At 39.4% G+C, this 16738-nt stretch overlaps 1 protein-coding gene across 1 annotated transcript in view; it reads right to left on the bottom strand.

The window, feature by feature from the left end:
* LOC128257728 (leucine-rich repeat-containing protein 15) overlaps positions 1-16050 on the bottom strand; it is a 54260-nt gene extending 38210 nt beyond the window's left edge. The window contains exon 1 of the mRNA XM_052988897.1: positions 15621-16050. The gene's annotated coding sequence lies outside the window, so the exon portion shown is untranslated. The remainder of the gene's footprint in view (positions 1-15620) is intronic.
* Positions 16051-16738: the final 688 nt, after the last annotated feature.

Below are 16738 nucleotides of genomic sequence, written 5' to 3'. Positions count from 1 at the left end.
TATGTGTATCAAGAAAAACAGATCCAAAATAAACCCTTGAGAGGAAAATAGACGGTCCTGAGTCCTGAAGGACTCGCATACAAAACAATAAGGACAAGGACTGCCGGCCCAACGAACGGAACTGAAGAGCAGTCAGAATAATAGTCAATAAAATATTTGCACGAACCAAAAATCATTCAAGCGCATCTCGGGACTTTTATTTCAATACAATCCACAGATAGAAATCGAGGGGGCTTAGGGAAAAAGTGGCCCAGGCATTGAAACAACATTTGGCGAACACAAAAAGTTTCTAAAGTGCAGCAGCAGCATTCAAAGAAAAGATGACAGGCAGGGAAAATTGAACAAAAACAAGAGCAAATACAGGCTGCCACAGGTCCTGTGCGTCGAGAGAAAAGTGGCAAAATAAACAAAAAATGGAAAACAATTTTCAATGTTTTTGCTTCTAGTTGAAGACGCTTATTTCAATGCCAGTGGTGGGTGGCAAAAAAGAAAAACCTTCTTTCGGCCAACTTACTTGAGACTTTCAGTCACAAAAATTTTTACCCATGACTGGACAACAGTGGCGGCAAAAAGTGTTCGACCTTTCCAGCAAAACAAAGCAGGAAATGGCTGCCAGGATATTGACAATGGCGGAGGCGGCTGGCGGGGGCGTGGCCATGGCCGCTGTGCATCGAGCGTGAAATGCGACAACCCTGGGCGGCGAACAAAGCGAGATAAAAATAGTTCCCAGCCATTTAAAGCGCATCTAAAGCCATGGAAAAGTTTCAAATTTACTTCGCCCCACTTGTGGATCCTCTACTTAGTGAACCCCATGCCGAGCGACCATTTTGTTGCCCCCTTTAAACACTTGAGCTACTTAAGGACATTTTAGTTAAATTTTATGTCGATTTCCGCTGGTCTCAGATTTCAGTTTGCCAATCTATTGAAATTGCGGTCGAGCATCGAGGGAAAAAAGGTCAAACCCATTAAATTTATAATGCGATTGAGGGCGAAAAACCGAGTAAGGACGAAATGGGCGTGGCAGTGTGTGTGTGTGTGTGTGTGTGTGCGTAGGAGAGAGCCTTAAGTAGGTCAGTTTTGTCTGTCATAAAATGCAATTGGAGCGCATTAAAGGGCCCCGCGACTCGCAAGTGAAATGTCAAGTTGTAAATAAGCAGGACATCAGCAGAGGGCGGAAGAAGAGGGGCGTGGCAGGCCAAAGGATCCACAAAGTCCTGCGAAACGACCCAAAAGGTTTGATATCTGCAATGATGTCACTTCAGAAAAAGGTCAAAAGGTTAAACACATTTAAATTTTAAGGTTGGCAAAATATTTAATAATGATGATTCTATTTTATTTCAAAATAGGAAAATTTATTTCCAAAGAAGCTAATTTTTAATGAAATTAAATTGGATTATGTGAACTAAAATGTATATAGTACCTAGAAATCATCAAATATCAGATTTTTCTCCTTTATTCACTTTTATACTCAATCAACATACTTAAAAAGTGCAAAATTTAATTTCTAAATTTATAAAATCTGTTGAACACTGAAAATCCCAAAATGGTCCCAGATATTTGCTTTAAAATCACTTGAAACAGTTATCTGCTCGCTGTCCGCACTATCTGCACTTACATTTTCCGACACTTTCGGGCCTTTGTTACTATGCAAATGGCTGAACATTCTGGCTTAAAAGCTTTGTTACGACCACCGCCGAAAAGCATCGCGTCTCGGGTCTAGACGTCTGTTCAGCCACTTCAATTTGGCCCAAACGAAAGGCGCTGGAGCGTAACGAGGGGGCGTGGCTGCCCCCCTGAGTTGCGATTACGGCCATGATCCGCATGGCCTGGACCCCTCCACATAATTGATATTCATATGCAGCTCGGATACCGTTTGCTTGCATCTCATTAGTGGCAGCATTCGCTGAATCCCGCATTTATCCTTATATGTATGTACCTGGCCATGGCTCTTATAAATAAGCACATAATCAGGCGACAAACGCGCATGGCCCAGTGCCTGCCACGTGCATAAATAAATAAATAATTTGCAACAATTACCATAACTCGGGCTGACATCTCTACTAGACCTTCGGCCACATTGTGCCAAAGTGTTATGACTAACTTGGCTCTTTCTCTTTCTTTTTCTCTTTCTCCTACCAGCTGAAACTCTGAAACGGAGAGGTTGTGGCTGCTGCTGATGATGATGATGTCAGTCGCCAGCAGCAGCAGTCAATAAACATAAATATCGGGCTGAAGATGCTCGTGGAGCATCGTTAAGTGTTTGGCTTTATGGCCGATTCGGAATCGGGCGAGAGACTTCGCGGCCCGGCTTGGACTTTAATTAGCGCCTGGCCTGACAATTAAATAATATTTTCGCCAACTCACAGCTCGCCGCTTACGGCTCATCCGCACTCACTCCTCGTCTGTGAAGCCGCCGACTTGTTAACTCGCTGCCTGACAGTCTGCCAACAAGTTTTAATTACAAGCCAAACGACAGAGCGAAAATAAAAATAAAAAAACACTGGGAAAAGACGAGTAGGAAACGAGCAATTGATACGGCCTAGGCTGAGAAATACCCTGTTTTTAATTAACTTTTGTAACGACAAATTCTTGGACAAGAAAATATGAAGCAAATATTTGATTTTATATTTAAATTTAAGGCTTTAAAATTCTACTTTAGGGAGTATTTGTCAGAACACAATTAAATAGTTATATTAAAACCAAAAAGTTTGTTATATTCAATAAATTCTAGGTCAATGAAAAAAGATTAAAATAAAGTGTCATCGAATTTTTGGCACTAAATTGTCATGTTTTTACCATAGAACTTCAAGCCTCACTGAATTTAATGGAATCGTTAATATTAATAGCAGAACGAGCAAATGATAATAAAAAATATATATTTATTTTACTTCATCCGGTAAATTGAGTTAAAGTCATTATAAATGTATGTAAAAACGAGTGCAGAGTAAATCCGACTATGCAGAGCTGACAAACAATGTCGGACAGACCTATTACACCCCGGCCTACCCATTTTGATTATCGGGCTTGGAGAAAAAAGTGTCTCCCAGCCAGTTAGTTTTTGATAGTCGTTGGCTTGTTTTAATGACTCCTCCTGGACTGCAGCAGCATCAAAACTTTTTTTTTATGGCTGTATGCAAATATTTTTTCAACACAGTTTATGGTCGGTGATTGTTATCCGAGTCTGGGTTGGTAGTCGGTTTTTGCAAATCTTTTGTTCAGCTTTTATGGGTCTCTGGCCCTATCTAAACTAAACACCCTCTTTTTTCGCCGAGTGTCCGTTCCTGGTCAGTTCATCTTCATTGCTGATGACATTTTTCTGATTTGTCGCTAATTTGAATTTGAAAATGGAAACGAATCGAACGACAAACGGCAGCCCTTTTATTTATTTATTTATTTACTAATGCCATCAAATGAATTTATGACAGTTCAGGCGTTGTAAAATTTTCTGGTTTCGCTTTGATTTTCATTCTCGTTTCGAGTGTTGATTGGTCGCCTGACATATTGACTTGCATTTTGTCAATAGCGTTTTGTCTCGTTTGATTCGATTTGATGAAGGTCGTTTCTATTAGCGCCCATAAAACGACGGAAATTCATATCAAATTCGACCTTCCTTACTTTGATTTGGGCAGATATTCTATTACTGGGAAAATATTTGGTAGCATGTGGAAGGTTGGTCACTAAAAAGGTTTACATTAATTGGAAATTTTGAAAACATGTTGCAAAATATTATCAAAAATTCAGAAATTTGCAGGGATTAACAGTGCAAAATTCGAGCTCTAAAAATTGTGTTCACACCTGTACCTTTTATTGTTTCATTATTTTAGGGGTTAATTTTAATCCCGCCATTTGGAATGGGCCTCATTCTGTATTCTGTGTTCTTCCACCCTGGCCAATTATTTCAACCACCTTTTGCTGGCCTCGCCAATTAGCTGACCAAACCTGAACCCAATTCGAAGTTTGTTGTTTTATCGAGTATCTGGAGTGGAAAACACTCAAGCACTCGATGCAATTTAAACAAATATATGCAGACACTGCCTCAAAAAAGAGCGCAAACGCCCATTTGTCAGGGGGCGTGGCAGCAGGGGAAGCGGGAAGCGGGAAGCGGGAAGCGGTAAGCGGTAAGCGATAGCCCAGACAGATACTTTATGCAGTACGTGCCAAACAAAACTCCGCAGCCACTGACCCATCCAGTTATTGAAATGCAAAAGCCAAAAAGGAAAATTGCAGTAGCGAAGACAATTTCCCTGGCACGCAAAGAGGTGAGGGGAGGGGAGGGGAGAGGAGGGGGAAAATGCACAGACAGGAACATGGATGGACCCATGTGTGTGCATGACTTGGGAGACCCGCGATCTCAGGAATGGACTGGACTCCACTAGAGTGGACCCGAACCAGGACCAGGATTGGATTTCTAATGTGCAATCGTTGTCTGCCGTCAATCCATTTAAAATCGTACCGGCGACAACAACAAATGCGGCACGTACGGTTTTATTTCTCTGGCTAAAGCTGGACTTCTCGGTTCTCAGTTCTCGGTAGATAACATTTGTATTTAAAAGACACTTTACGGATTGCTTTTGAGCGACGAGCGCCGAGCGGCAAGCGGTAAGCGGCAAGCGGTAAGCAGCAAGCGGCGAACCGGTCTCTTTTCCTCTGTGCAACCATTTGTAGTTTATCGGAGGCGAATCTTGAAGTACCGCCCGGTACAAGCCGCATGTCAAAATGTCAATTTCTGTTTCTGTTTCTGTTTCGGTTTGGTTTCTTTTCCCCAGCACTGTGTGGCACGTCCTCTGTGGCCCCTTGTGGCATGCAAAATTGCCACATGTTGCGTAAACTAGTTTCGTGAGTCGTGAGATATATCACCTGAGTCGCAGCGCTCTAACTGCACTTGCAGAATTTGTATATGCACATGTGTGCACATGTATATATTTTGCAGCGATCTCAGGCATTCGGCCTGTCATGTCCCCACTTTTCCAAATGTGTTTGCTATGATCGGTGGCTTGAATGGCCGACAACGGTGCAGACTACCAGGGTATATGTGGCTTATCCCCCCAGAAAACGTGTTCGACAACAGCCTTGGACGGCTGAATTGCCATTAGATGGCTGGGAATTGGCTTGGAATTGAGTTTCTGTCTGAACTTACCCTTATTTATGCGGCAGGTTTTTCGGCTAATGTGGCGAGAATTTTTCGTTACCTGTAAGAGTGTGGAAATAGAATGAGAATGCGATTTAGAAATATTAACAACAGGTTTGGTTAGTTACAAAAGTTATTTTAGTTTTATACGTTCTAAGGCTTTTTAGTAGGCTTATAACTTCTCAATGGTTCTATACCGATAACCTTTTAATATAAGATAAAATAATTGGTTGTCGTCAATTAAATTAAATTTAAATATTTGCTCATAAGAAAAAGAACCTACATCAGAATAAGCTATGACCATCTAAGCCCATTCAAATTGGCTTAAATGCTTGCTTATGGTCACAATCACTTTCTGGGAATCCCACCCAACTCGAATACTTTTCTATTCGTTGAAGACTTTGTTGATTACCCCAGAAGCAAAGGGAAATAAACTTTATTACCCAATGGCCGTGTGCCGTTTGAGAATTTCTGCCAGTTTTTTGGCATTAATGCGAAGTTTATTTCTTCTTCGTTTTTGCGGGCATAATTAAGCGCACTTTTAAATATTTCAACCTATGTTGTGTGTGTGTGTGTGTGTTTTTTTGAATCGTAAAAAGAACTGGAGTACCGCCGGGGTCATAAAAGCGACGACTTTGGACCACCCAAGATGGGCGGCTGGGAAACTTTGGCATGAGTTACTCGACGCGTGTGCCAAAAAAGAAAAGTGTGAAGAGCATGAAGAGAAAAAAGGTCAACAATTTTATAGCCATTTCCCGCTTAGGTTTCTAGGTGTTAAATAATAAATACGCCCAGGAATCGCTCTCTCCCAGTCGATAAAAACGGGCGCTTTGGAGGCCCAGGAATTGCGTGCTCCGACTTATCGTGCTTACAGTTCAGTTCACTTGGCCCATACGACTCCCACTTTTGCAAGCAGCCCGCTGCATGATGACATTTTAATAGCTAGCCCAATCCTCAAGGAGGCCAAAAAAAAATGAGGAGCAAACCCCGAAAGCAATAAGAGTATTTTCCGTCCTTTTACGAGCACTCATAAAACATTGAAACAATGTCGAAAGCCCAACACTTTTCCTGTTGGTTTTTTCCTCCTGGCCACCTTATGCATGTATGTTCTCCATGGAACCATAAACAAATTTTCCATTAATTGCTTAATTTTGCTAGCCCCCTTATCGAGCGACCTTTAAAGATTCAACACAAAAGCAATTAAAGGCCAACCAACAACTGCCGCCACGAGAAAACCTTTTTCTGCAGACTAAACTAATTTAATTAGTTCAGGCTGGGGAGGCAGTAAGCTATTTAGTCCCCGACTGGGTTCCTTTGGTTAGTTAGACGCGCCAAATGAAATCAGACTTCAAGCGATACAATGTTTAATATTGCCCTGAACAAACAGAGCACGCACAACCAACACAAAAGGTGTGAGAAATATATTTAGATATGTTTATACATATAAAACAATACAGGACATAATTAAGTTTTTGGGAGATGTACAAATTTGTACTGCTTATCTAAACGTTTTGATATCTAATATCTTACAATATTTGATGATTGAATTAAAACATAAAGGTGCCTCAAAGTTGAAAAAAGCTTTCAGAACAGTGTGTATTGTCATAGCTAAATTACAGTCGATTTTTTATATATCTTACTATTTTTAATACTATATTTGTTGATCGGACTAAAATTTAGAGGTGTCTCGAAGTTGGAAAACCTTCGAGAAACCTATTTATTGAAATCCGGGCAAGAAAATTAATTCCTATTTTAATTTCCAATATATATAATGTCTTCTAAATGATAACCTATACATTAACCCTAAAAAATCAGATAATAAATCCACTTCCGCTTTCTTTGAATACTCATTTACTAAATATAAACAACAGCTAAAAGACACTGACTATCTTTTGTTTATGTCGCACACCTTCACCCCGAAGACCCCATGAGGAAGTTAATTTTTTTTTTCGTACATGTCATTGACTCACACCCGTAGAAAGAGACAGCAGCTAGTCAGGAGTGAGACAGAAACAGAAACATAAAATTTGCGGCAATTTCTAGGGCGTCGTCGTCGTCATCGCAGTTGTCGTCTCGTTTTGTAGGTGACTTTGGCTGTGCGGCATATAAATAAATATTATATTACCCTCGGCAAGGAGGAAACCTTAGACCCGCGACGCAAATGTGAGACAAAAATTTCCCCTCGTCGTGTGTCGCCCTTTTGTTTGCCTGCTGAGTTGTTAATTAAATATTTACTCTGCTTATTTGCAAAATGAATAATTTTAGCATTTTATTTCACATGGCACAATATGTGTATCCCGCTCCTTCTAGCTTCTAGGGATTTCTAGCCCACACTCTAACCTTTTAGCACATTTATGCTTGACTTCGGAGACACTTTAAGTTCGCCTTTGGCTTTAGCTTTAATTGCCCTTATTGTTGTCTTTAAATACATGGAGCGAAATGTTTACAAGTTCTAGCAAATAAAATTGTATGCTTTTTAAAGAAACCCACAATTTATTTATAGCTTGTTTTAGGATATATGTGGTAATAAAATGTAAAACTAGTTTATGTTTATTATTTTTTTTTGAATCAGCTGTCACAGCATAGAAATATATTTCCAAGTAAAGTCACAATTTAACGGCTGGGAAGTCAAGTATAACTCAAATGAGTTAGTCATTTTGCAAGTTGAGCTCACCCATCCACGAATTACATCATACAGATTTTCTCACAACCTTCTAGCGAAAAAACTTACAGTCGCATTTGCATTTAACTTTTTGCTTTAACTTCTCACATATTTATTTATTTATTTACTTTTTAAGCATTTTGTTACGCTTCACATTTACGTGTTGATTGCTCGTTCCAGCACACAAAGCTAAACTTGTTTTGCAAAATGCCATTCAAATAGCCGTAGTCTGAATCTTGGCCCAACTAATGACTTCATTCTGCTGTTGTTTCTCCACTGCCGTCAGTCAAGGTGATTCGGACGAATTTCAAATATTTCAACAACTGAAGTTCCACGCCGGATTCGGTGTTTACCTCAGAGAACTTTGCATAATTGATTAATAATTTTGCTGGACAGGTGGCGCCCCCCTAGCGACCACGCCCCCTTGGAGACCCCTTGGCCGACAATCGTTAAATATTCAAATGAACTATCCAGACCGCCTTAACCCATTAATTAGCCCGACTTGAGCACACGTTAGATAAATGTTGTGAAACTTGATTAAAAGCAAACATTTCGAGCTTCGGCTTGAAAAAATTTCACTCTCTCTTGTTTTAAAGGGTTCAATCGAGAAATCCCAAATAGATAACGATAATCAATGACAGGAGGGGAAAAATAGAAAAGGGGTGGACAGTTCAGAGGCGTCACCCTTCTCGCATAGGAATCTATTATTGATTTTACTTACATTCGAGTTTTTGCTGATTTGTTGTTCATTTTGTTTGTTTGCCCTGGGTTTGTTTGTTTGTTTGTTTGTTTGTTGATTTTCTGTTTGCTTGACTCGAAAATTATTTGGGTTAAACAAACAGCAACAGCAACAAGCAATCACTGCAATAGTCGAAGCGCATAGACAAGACTTCAAATATTGTCAGAAATTGCTTCCTGGTATAAAATTTTCTTTCATAAAATTATGAAATTCCAAGTTTTATTGAGGAAGTGCAAAGTTGAAAACTTGGATCAGTGACTGTATGCAAATTATGTACAAATGGGGTGCTTAATATCAATGGACTTGCGTTTTATTTTTTGCTATTCTGTAATTGTCGTGCATGAATATAATGAATGATTTCTCAAAAATCATTACAATGTATTTCTCATAAGTTTGTGTTTGGGTTGTTTTATCGCCTTTCCTATTCTCAACTTGTAAAATTCCTGGTAATCTCATTAGTTCGCCTTCAAACACCAGACTAATCCAATAAGTTGTTCAACTTTTCATACCAAACTTTAGCCGCAGAAACTTTAACACAAGACAAGTTAATTTGTCGCAGCTAGGAAACTAGCTTATGGGTAAACAACGAACATGTCAACAAAACTTAACAGAAATTAACTGGGTAAACACGAAAAGAACCGGAAAATACTTGCTTAATTAACTGGCAAAAACTTTAAGGACAAAGGACACGTAGACGTAGACGGGCTGGGGGGAAAATGTAGGCGTGGGAACCCTTTATTGAAAGGATAAATTGCCGCAACGTGGCGTATGCGCAATTAACATTTATGGCAATTAATTATACGATTATGCATACGCCGTGTGGCACACCGCCTGGCATCAACATAAGCAGCCGATGTTCTCTGTCTACTCTGTTCTGCCTCCTAATGAAGGCATCAAATCCGAAGGCGACAAAGTGTTTACCACCGTCTTCATTTTTTTGTTGTGCCCCCACTTTCGGTAAGCTATAATTATGGGTAATCAAACAGTTTTATTTGATGCTCTAACTAATGATCTTTTTGTCTAGGCCTCAGCAAGGTCGAAACCCTAAACGAGCCATTCAGAGACTTGAGACTTTAATTAATCGTTGTATCGCCATCAACTCTGATTAACCGAACCGACCAAAAAAAACTGCCCCCAGGCAACTCAATCTCGTTAATTGATATGCAAAATCAAATGGCCACTAAATGGTGCGAACCGAGGAATTGCGCCAAAGTGCTTGACTAGGTGAAGGCTCTAGCGATTTTCCGAGCAACCAGACCAGAGTTCGTTGAACTTAAAGTTGGGCGTGTCGAAATAGAGACAGTAGGATAGAATTTATCGAACGGAGAAAAAGAGATTTTTAATTGAAAATCCAGAGCAAATTGCAGCCTGCAGCTTAGCAAATATAAAATTAAATAAGATTTCATTGGCACTCATATTTTTATGTAACGTTTTCAAAGAAATATCTAGAGCATTGTTTTCTGTAAGCAAGTTTAAGCCTTTTCTTTCACTTTTCTGTGCATTTATTTGCCATCATTTTAATACCCGTATAATTCTGCATTCACAATTTATAGAAAAAGAACAAGACTTTCATTGTCACATATATTTTTGAATGTCTGGTCTCCCCCATCCACACCTTGATGCCCCATTTCAACCAATTTGTTTTGACATATTTTTGCTCGACTAGGCAGAATTGTTCAAAACACCAAGCAAAAACACAATGGGAATCTGAGAGAGACACAGGGCAAACAGAGATACACAAATGAAAGGCTAAATCATTTCGTTGAGAACATTTTTACAGATTGCGGTTGGGGCTTTCTTGCTCGCCATCTGACATGCTGATAAAGCAAATTTTGGACTCCCTCGCTGCCCCGAGTATCAATAAACCCATAAATTCAAAAGGAGCACCGCACAAAACAAATGTAAATATATATAAATTTGTTGTTGTCAGCCCATTTTCATATTTATTTCCCAGCTCTGCCTCACATTTCGTGTGACGTTTGCTCTTATTTATGACCAGACTTTTTTGTGGGCGTCTACTATGCGGCCACAACACAATCTATCCATCTATTATCTTTTCGTCATATCTTTTTCTTTAAACTTTAAAATTTTGCATATTTGTCGTAAATTGCTCGCTTCTGTCCCGCCCGATCTCAATTTTATGGATCATGTTCTGTTTGTCGTCATGCTAGTTTTTTCGGGCTATTAAATGGTTCCGTATTATAGTATGTATATTAATGGATTTTTGGTGTGTGTTTGGTCAGAGCGAGTCGTGAATACTTATATTTTTCAGAACTGTTTACATTTTGACACTTGGCACAGATGTTTCTGGCGGAACTTGGGCTCTCTGGCCATGAAATATTCCGAAAAACATGTGCGTTTTGTTAATGCGAAATTAGCTAAACGATTATCTTTTGAGCAATGAGTTCATTAATCAGCTATGGAAGCTAATTTTAGGGGTAATAAACTTTGGGATATTTAATGTTTATTTTTCTTAAGTATTTCTTTAACTTTTTGAAAAAATATATTTTTGGGCAAAGGTTCCAATGAAAAGATAGAGTCTTAAGAAATATTAGTTTTTATTATTTCCCAATTGAAGGTTTATTAATAAACAAACATAAATAACCTTCTGTACAATAAATATATTTCTGCGAAATCCAAACGACAAATGATTACAAAATAAGTCACACAACTTTCGCAATAGAAAATAAAATGCTTGAATCATCAGCCCAGTGGAGCTCACTTCTGCTGAGGAACTGTCAGTCAACGAAATCTTTCTTAGTAGGCCTATCCTATCTATAAATTATTTCCACATTAAATCCCCCAACCCCGCGCAACAGCCATCCCATCCAGAACAGTAAGTAAGCTTTAGCGTCTTTTCCTTTCTGTTCTTCACTCAGTAAGTTGCCTTTGTTCCGCTGGCCCCACAACACCAGGGAAACCACAAATATTGACCAACATTCAGGGCCCATAAATAAGTAAACAGTCCATTAGTTCCAGGCCGCCCCCAAGCCGGCCCATTTCCATGGCAGCAGCTTGCACAACAGCATGAATGCAGCGAATTACTTTTGTGTGGAAAATCAGAAATCGACGCCAAGTCACACCCTATCGGGGCATAGATTCAGAGTGGCCCTATCTTATCGAGTTGGCGCCTTATCGCCCCAAAGGTAAACAAATGTAAGATAAGCGACTCAACTCATTTGCCAAATGACGCATACAATATGATGGGGAGCAGAGGAAATGAAAATGAAAATGGAAAATGAAATTCTGTTTTAATGGTTCATCAACCGAGTGTAAGTTAAATATAAACATGAGCGCATAGAGAACACATTACAGAACTAGGTGAAAATGAGGAAGAGTTTATTTTGATTTTGGGCAAATTGAAAGACAAGTGATGGGAATATTTATTTGGTGGGAATCAGTTGCGTCGAGAAAGTGTCAATGGCACGTTCCACCAACTGTTGCCAGCTTTTCTCACACCTTTCTCCCCGTTTTCATCATTTCCCGCGCACCTGATCTTGAATATTTTGGGGGACTGGGCATATGGCTCACAAAAGCTGCCAGTCCATTTTTAATTACGACTACGTGAGCGAAATTTTGAAACCACAAATCGAAAAAGAACATCCGTTCACAGAGTCAATTATGCTAATTAAATTTATGGTTGAGCCGATAGTTATGGACAGGCATATAATGCCCATATAATGGAGCAGGTTCTCTCGCATTTCGATTCAGTTCATTTGCAGTTTGTTGTTGATTTAATTGCAAAATATAGAGATATTTATTTTTAATGGACTTGCCTTGGCCACGGGGCCTGGTTATTAAAATAGAAATAGCTTTGACTTTGGCTCAGATCGCTCAAAAACAAAAAAACTCACATAATTGCTGTTGTAAAATGTTTTGATTTCAAGCCTAATGGTGGTCATTGGGGAGAACTTATTTTCGGACTTGTAATTTGGGGTGATTTCCCTCCTAGGGTTATTAGAGTTTCAAGTATTTGTGTGGCATAATAAATGTCAAGGCAGCAAAATGTGATTCGCAAAATAATAGGCTTGGGAGATGAAAATATTCTGTTTGGTGGTTGAATTGAAAAGTGGAAATAAACAAGGGTAATAAAAATTACAAGGGTATGGTTCTGATGGCGTTTTAACGAACATAATCTGATAACTTAAAAAACACAAAGGTCATTACGGATTTATGGGTTTTTTGATTCAATTGTGATTGATTTTACTGGGTATTTTAAGTTCTAAAGCCATGAGAAAAAATGTGTGTTTTAAAATATGTTTAAGTCCTATTAATTTCTTTTTATCACAATCATACCTTTTTCTTGCCATAAATCTCTTTATCATCAATCAACATTTTCCCTCTTAATTTCCTCCTGTCCAATTAGCTCCCGTTTATGTTTACGATTACAATTACCACATCGCACACATAGCTCCGAAAAATGTTACCCAATATAAGCCAACATAATTTGCCCAATCCTTGCATAACTTTTCCTAATCGCATTAAACGGAAAATTCTTACTGAATTCGAGCCTTCGCAATATGTTTTTGTTTATGTCTATCATGGAAGACGTTGTTGGCGTCAATAATTACAGCATCAAACGACTGGGAATCGAAGATATATATATATATATATTTTTTTTTTTTGTATACCCCACCCCGAGTGGCGCTCCCGCATCTTTCGAGTTTTCCCCAATTTTTGGGGCAGGCTCGCCACATGCTTTTTAACCTTGATTAAGTTGACGTTTTAATGATGCTGCTAATGGTGGCAATGATGTTCTTAACGATGATGCCACTGCTGATGATGATGATGATGATGATGATACCGATGCGGATGGGAATGGGAGCTCCATGCTGCTGAAGATGCTGCCGCAACATCATTAACAACATTATCAACAACACAACGGCGGAGGAGAACTTCACGAGTATTTTTTGTTTTTAATTGCCGCCTGGCACTTAGCTAATGTAATTTATATTACATCTAGCTGCTGCTCTAAAAGCTTTAAGTAGCTGGAAAAGAAGAGCCGAAACAACAGCGAAGTGCAGCATCAGCGGAAAATGCGGAGGTGAGCGAGAAGAAGGTTGTAAAAAGAAGTGTGGGATCTGAAGACGTAAAGTCTTGTTTATATTTACCTAACATTGTACTTGAAAGATATTTTCGTTGCGTTTCGTTTCTTTTGCCTCTATCTCACTTCTCCCACTGCCACTTCTACTGTTTGTTTATCTAATGGCTAAAAAATATTTAAGCCGTAAAATTTGTAGCTCTGAGATGGCTAAAAGCTGCTGCTTCTCCTCTTCGGATATTTTTATTTACGATTGTCATAAATACGTTTGGGTCAGTGCGAAAGAGAGAAGAGAAAAAGGTTCGGATAGAGTCTCGTGCCTTAAAAGTTGCTATATTTTCAATTTATGTAAAAGAGACGCAGCCCCACCTGCCCCCATATTACCTGCCTGTTATCTAAAATGTTTTTTCCTGTTGGTAATTAAAAAGTTTTCAGTTTCAGACCCAGTTAGCTTCCCCAGCTCAAGATGTCTGCTTAGCTAATGCAGGTTGTTGGAAGTTCTTCGCTTCGGCCTTGTCGCTTTCGGTGGAAATTTGTGGGCCTGATAAGCACAGCAGCCGGGAGCTTTAATGAGTGGGGTTTGCTTTAAGATTTCGCTTCGAGGTAATTCTCGGAGGAGATAATGAAGGTCACCCGAGATGGGAACAACATAAAGATAAGCATTATTAAGTTATTAAACATTTTATATATTTTTTCTTCTTAGAACTTATTTCATTTAATGTTGCTTTTAACGATAGTAAATTTCAATGTATGAATTATAATTGTACAAAACTATAAACTATTATTCTTTTGTATGATCTGAAATTATTTAAAAAAAATATTTTTAGTATTTAAATTTATTTAATGTGAAATAAATAATAAAGATTGCAGAATAGAAGGACATATAGTATGCATTGTGTAGTTTGTAACTCCCTAAAACTATTTAACTCAAGACCATTTAAAACCTGATCTAGTGCATTTTTCCTTGAAATCCCCTGGTGATTCTCACCCGAATTCTATTCCCATTTCGGATTCTTCGAACTTTAAGACATCCCAGCATCTTAAGACTTATGCCAGCTCACGTCTGGACCGATTCCTACTCGGCCAAGTCGACATTCCTCAAAAGTGTCAACGAGAAAGGCCCACAGCACGAGGCATTTGGACCGCCCAGCCGCCCAGCCGCCCAGGCCAACTCCGAACTGAGCCCCACCTCGTTCATTCATAAAGATCCACATCTCCATAAAGAGGGGCGAGCAAACACGAGTCCAGGCAGCACCTAACAAGTTCTCGGAATTGCACAAGCCTCAAAAGTTCTTTAAGTTTTTCGCTCTAACGAAACCTGTTCCCCAGACAGTAACCCCGAAAAGAGACGATGCTATGGGACTTAAACTGTGACTGAGACTGGGACTGGGACGGAAACTCCGTCCGAGTCTGCGGCCCGAGACATAATTAATGATTTCAAAATTTCACAACGAAAACTCATAAAACTTATCGATCGAACATGAAACAACAGACGAAGAAAACAGAATGTCATGCTGCTGTCAAGGCAATTTCAGGTCTTTAAATATGGCTAAATTAACTCAAGTTAGAAAAGCCAAACTTCGGGCTTGTTATCTTACGAACAATTGGAAATTTAATAAAAACAATAGTCTAACTAAAACTAATTGAACGGATCCAATTTCTAAGTTAATTACAAGATTACAAGGCATAAAGTATTACGATACTATTTTGTTTACATAAAGCAGCTCATATATTGATATTTTATCTTTCTATGAGTACTTATATTAAAGGCACTATATACTCTTTTAGCGAATAAAATGCAAGTAAATGTTACTGAATGCTCAACAAGACACATAATTTGTTGTACGTCTTCTTTACTTTAATTTTTTCAAATAAAAACATGTATTTTTATTTTTTGCAAGTATCTATGTTATTAAATTTATTATTATAAAGAAATATCACTTTTACAAAGCACAAAACTAACCTTATATTATGCCTCAACTAATCAATGAGAGAACTTATCCTAGTAACAATTGAACACCAGAATTAAGCACCAAAATGGAAGACTTACCGCGATTGTATTGCCAATTTGAGGCGGGTTCGTTAGCACGCACTGTTGTCAAACAAAAATGTTGGCCTAAACACAACGTGAACCGAGAGCACAGCAATCTTTGTATTACTACTTTGCGGATAGTCTCTTTTATTTTTCATTGATGAAGCGGCGCGAGTATTGCTCATTAATTCTGCACACACGTTTCGCCGATTGGCGATTAACGATTGACGATTTTGCTATTTTGCGATGACCCGCGTGCCCCGCCCCCAAAAAGCAAGTTGCCCGCACAACAACAACAACAACAACCGTCGGCGGAGGGGGGTGAAAGAGGGAGAGAAAATTTGCACGCGCGAATCTGCTGCTGGCTGCTTTGAGAAATAACGGTGCGCTCTACAACATGTCCACACGTCCACGTTTTCGGCCGAAATTGTACTGCGTCCCGTCTTGAAATTGTATGCTACCCGTCAGATACTCGAACTCACGGATACGTTCTCAGCTCACAGATACGTTTTCAACTCACAGATACGTTTTCGTAACAGCAATGTTAGGATTCGTCGTTTTCCTAACAGAACTGTAAGTTCTCTCGCGGCCGAACTGACGCTATATTGTATCGGTGTCAGCCACGAACTTCTCTCACCCGATTCTCAGCTGCTGTTAACGGGCTGGCTACGCTAACAGTACTCTGCCCGCGAGAGCATCTACGAAGTAAGTGTGAATGTATGGGTGAGCCGAACACTCACTTCGGCTGGTTTTGCAAAAATCATACAAACCTCTCTCGCAGAGAGCCTCAGATAACGGGAGAGCTAACTGAGCCGGCCACACTCAAATTGGAATCTCATTGAGTCAGATAAGCTGGGAGTAAGCTGGTTCAAAACCTTGCTAGCTGCAAATTTCGCCCACAAATGAGACCCGTGGGTGTTGAATGCGTTTCTTTTTTTTTTATCTTACTCTGTGGGCCACAGCAATTTGACAATGGTGTGTGGTTGCCGCATAAGGCGCACAGGTGTGCTAATGACTTGGGCTGGGAAAAGTGCGACTTACCACTGGGAAGGCCCCAAGGACTGCTAGACTCTTTAGGAAAACTAGGGCTTAAATTGACTTTAGAATTTCTTGAGAGACTTCCAAAAACCTTTGGC

This window comes from Drosophila gunungcola, assembly GCF_025200985.1.
Source record: "Drosophila gunungcola strain Sukarami chromosome 3L unlocalized genomic scaffold, Dgunungcola_SK_2 000002F, whole genome shotgun sequence".
Taxonomy (NCBI): Eukaryota; Metazoa; Arthropoda; class Insecta; order Diptera; family Drosophilidae; genus Drosophila; species Drosophila gunungcola.
This window is presented reverse-complemented; position numbering and strand designations above follow the sequence as displayed.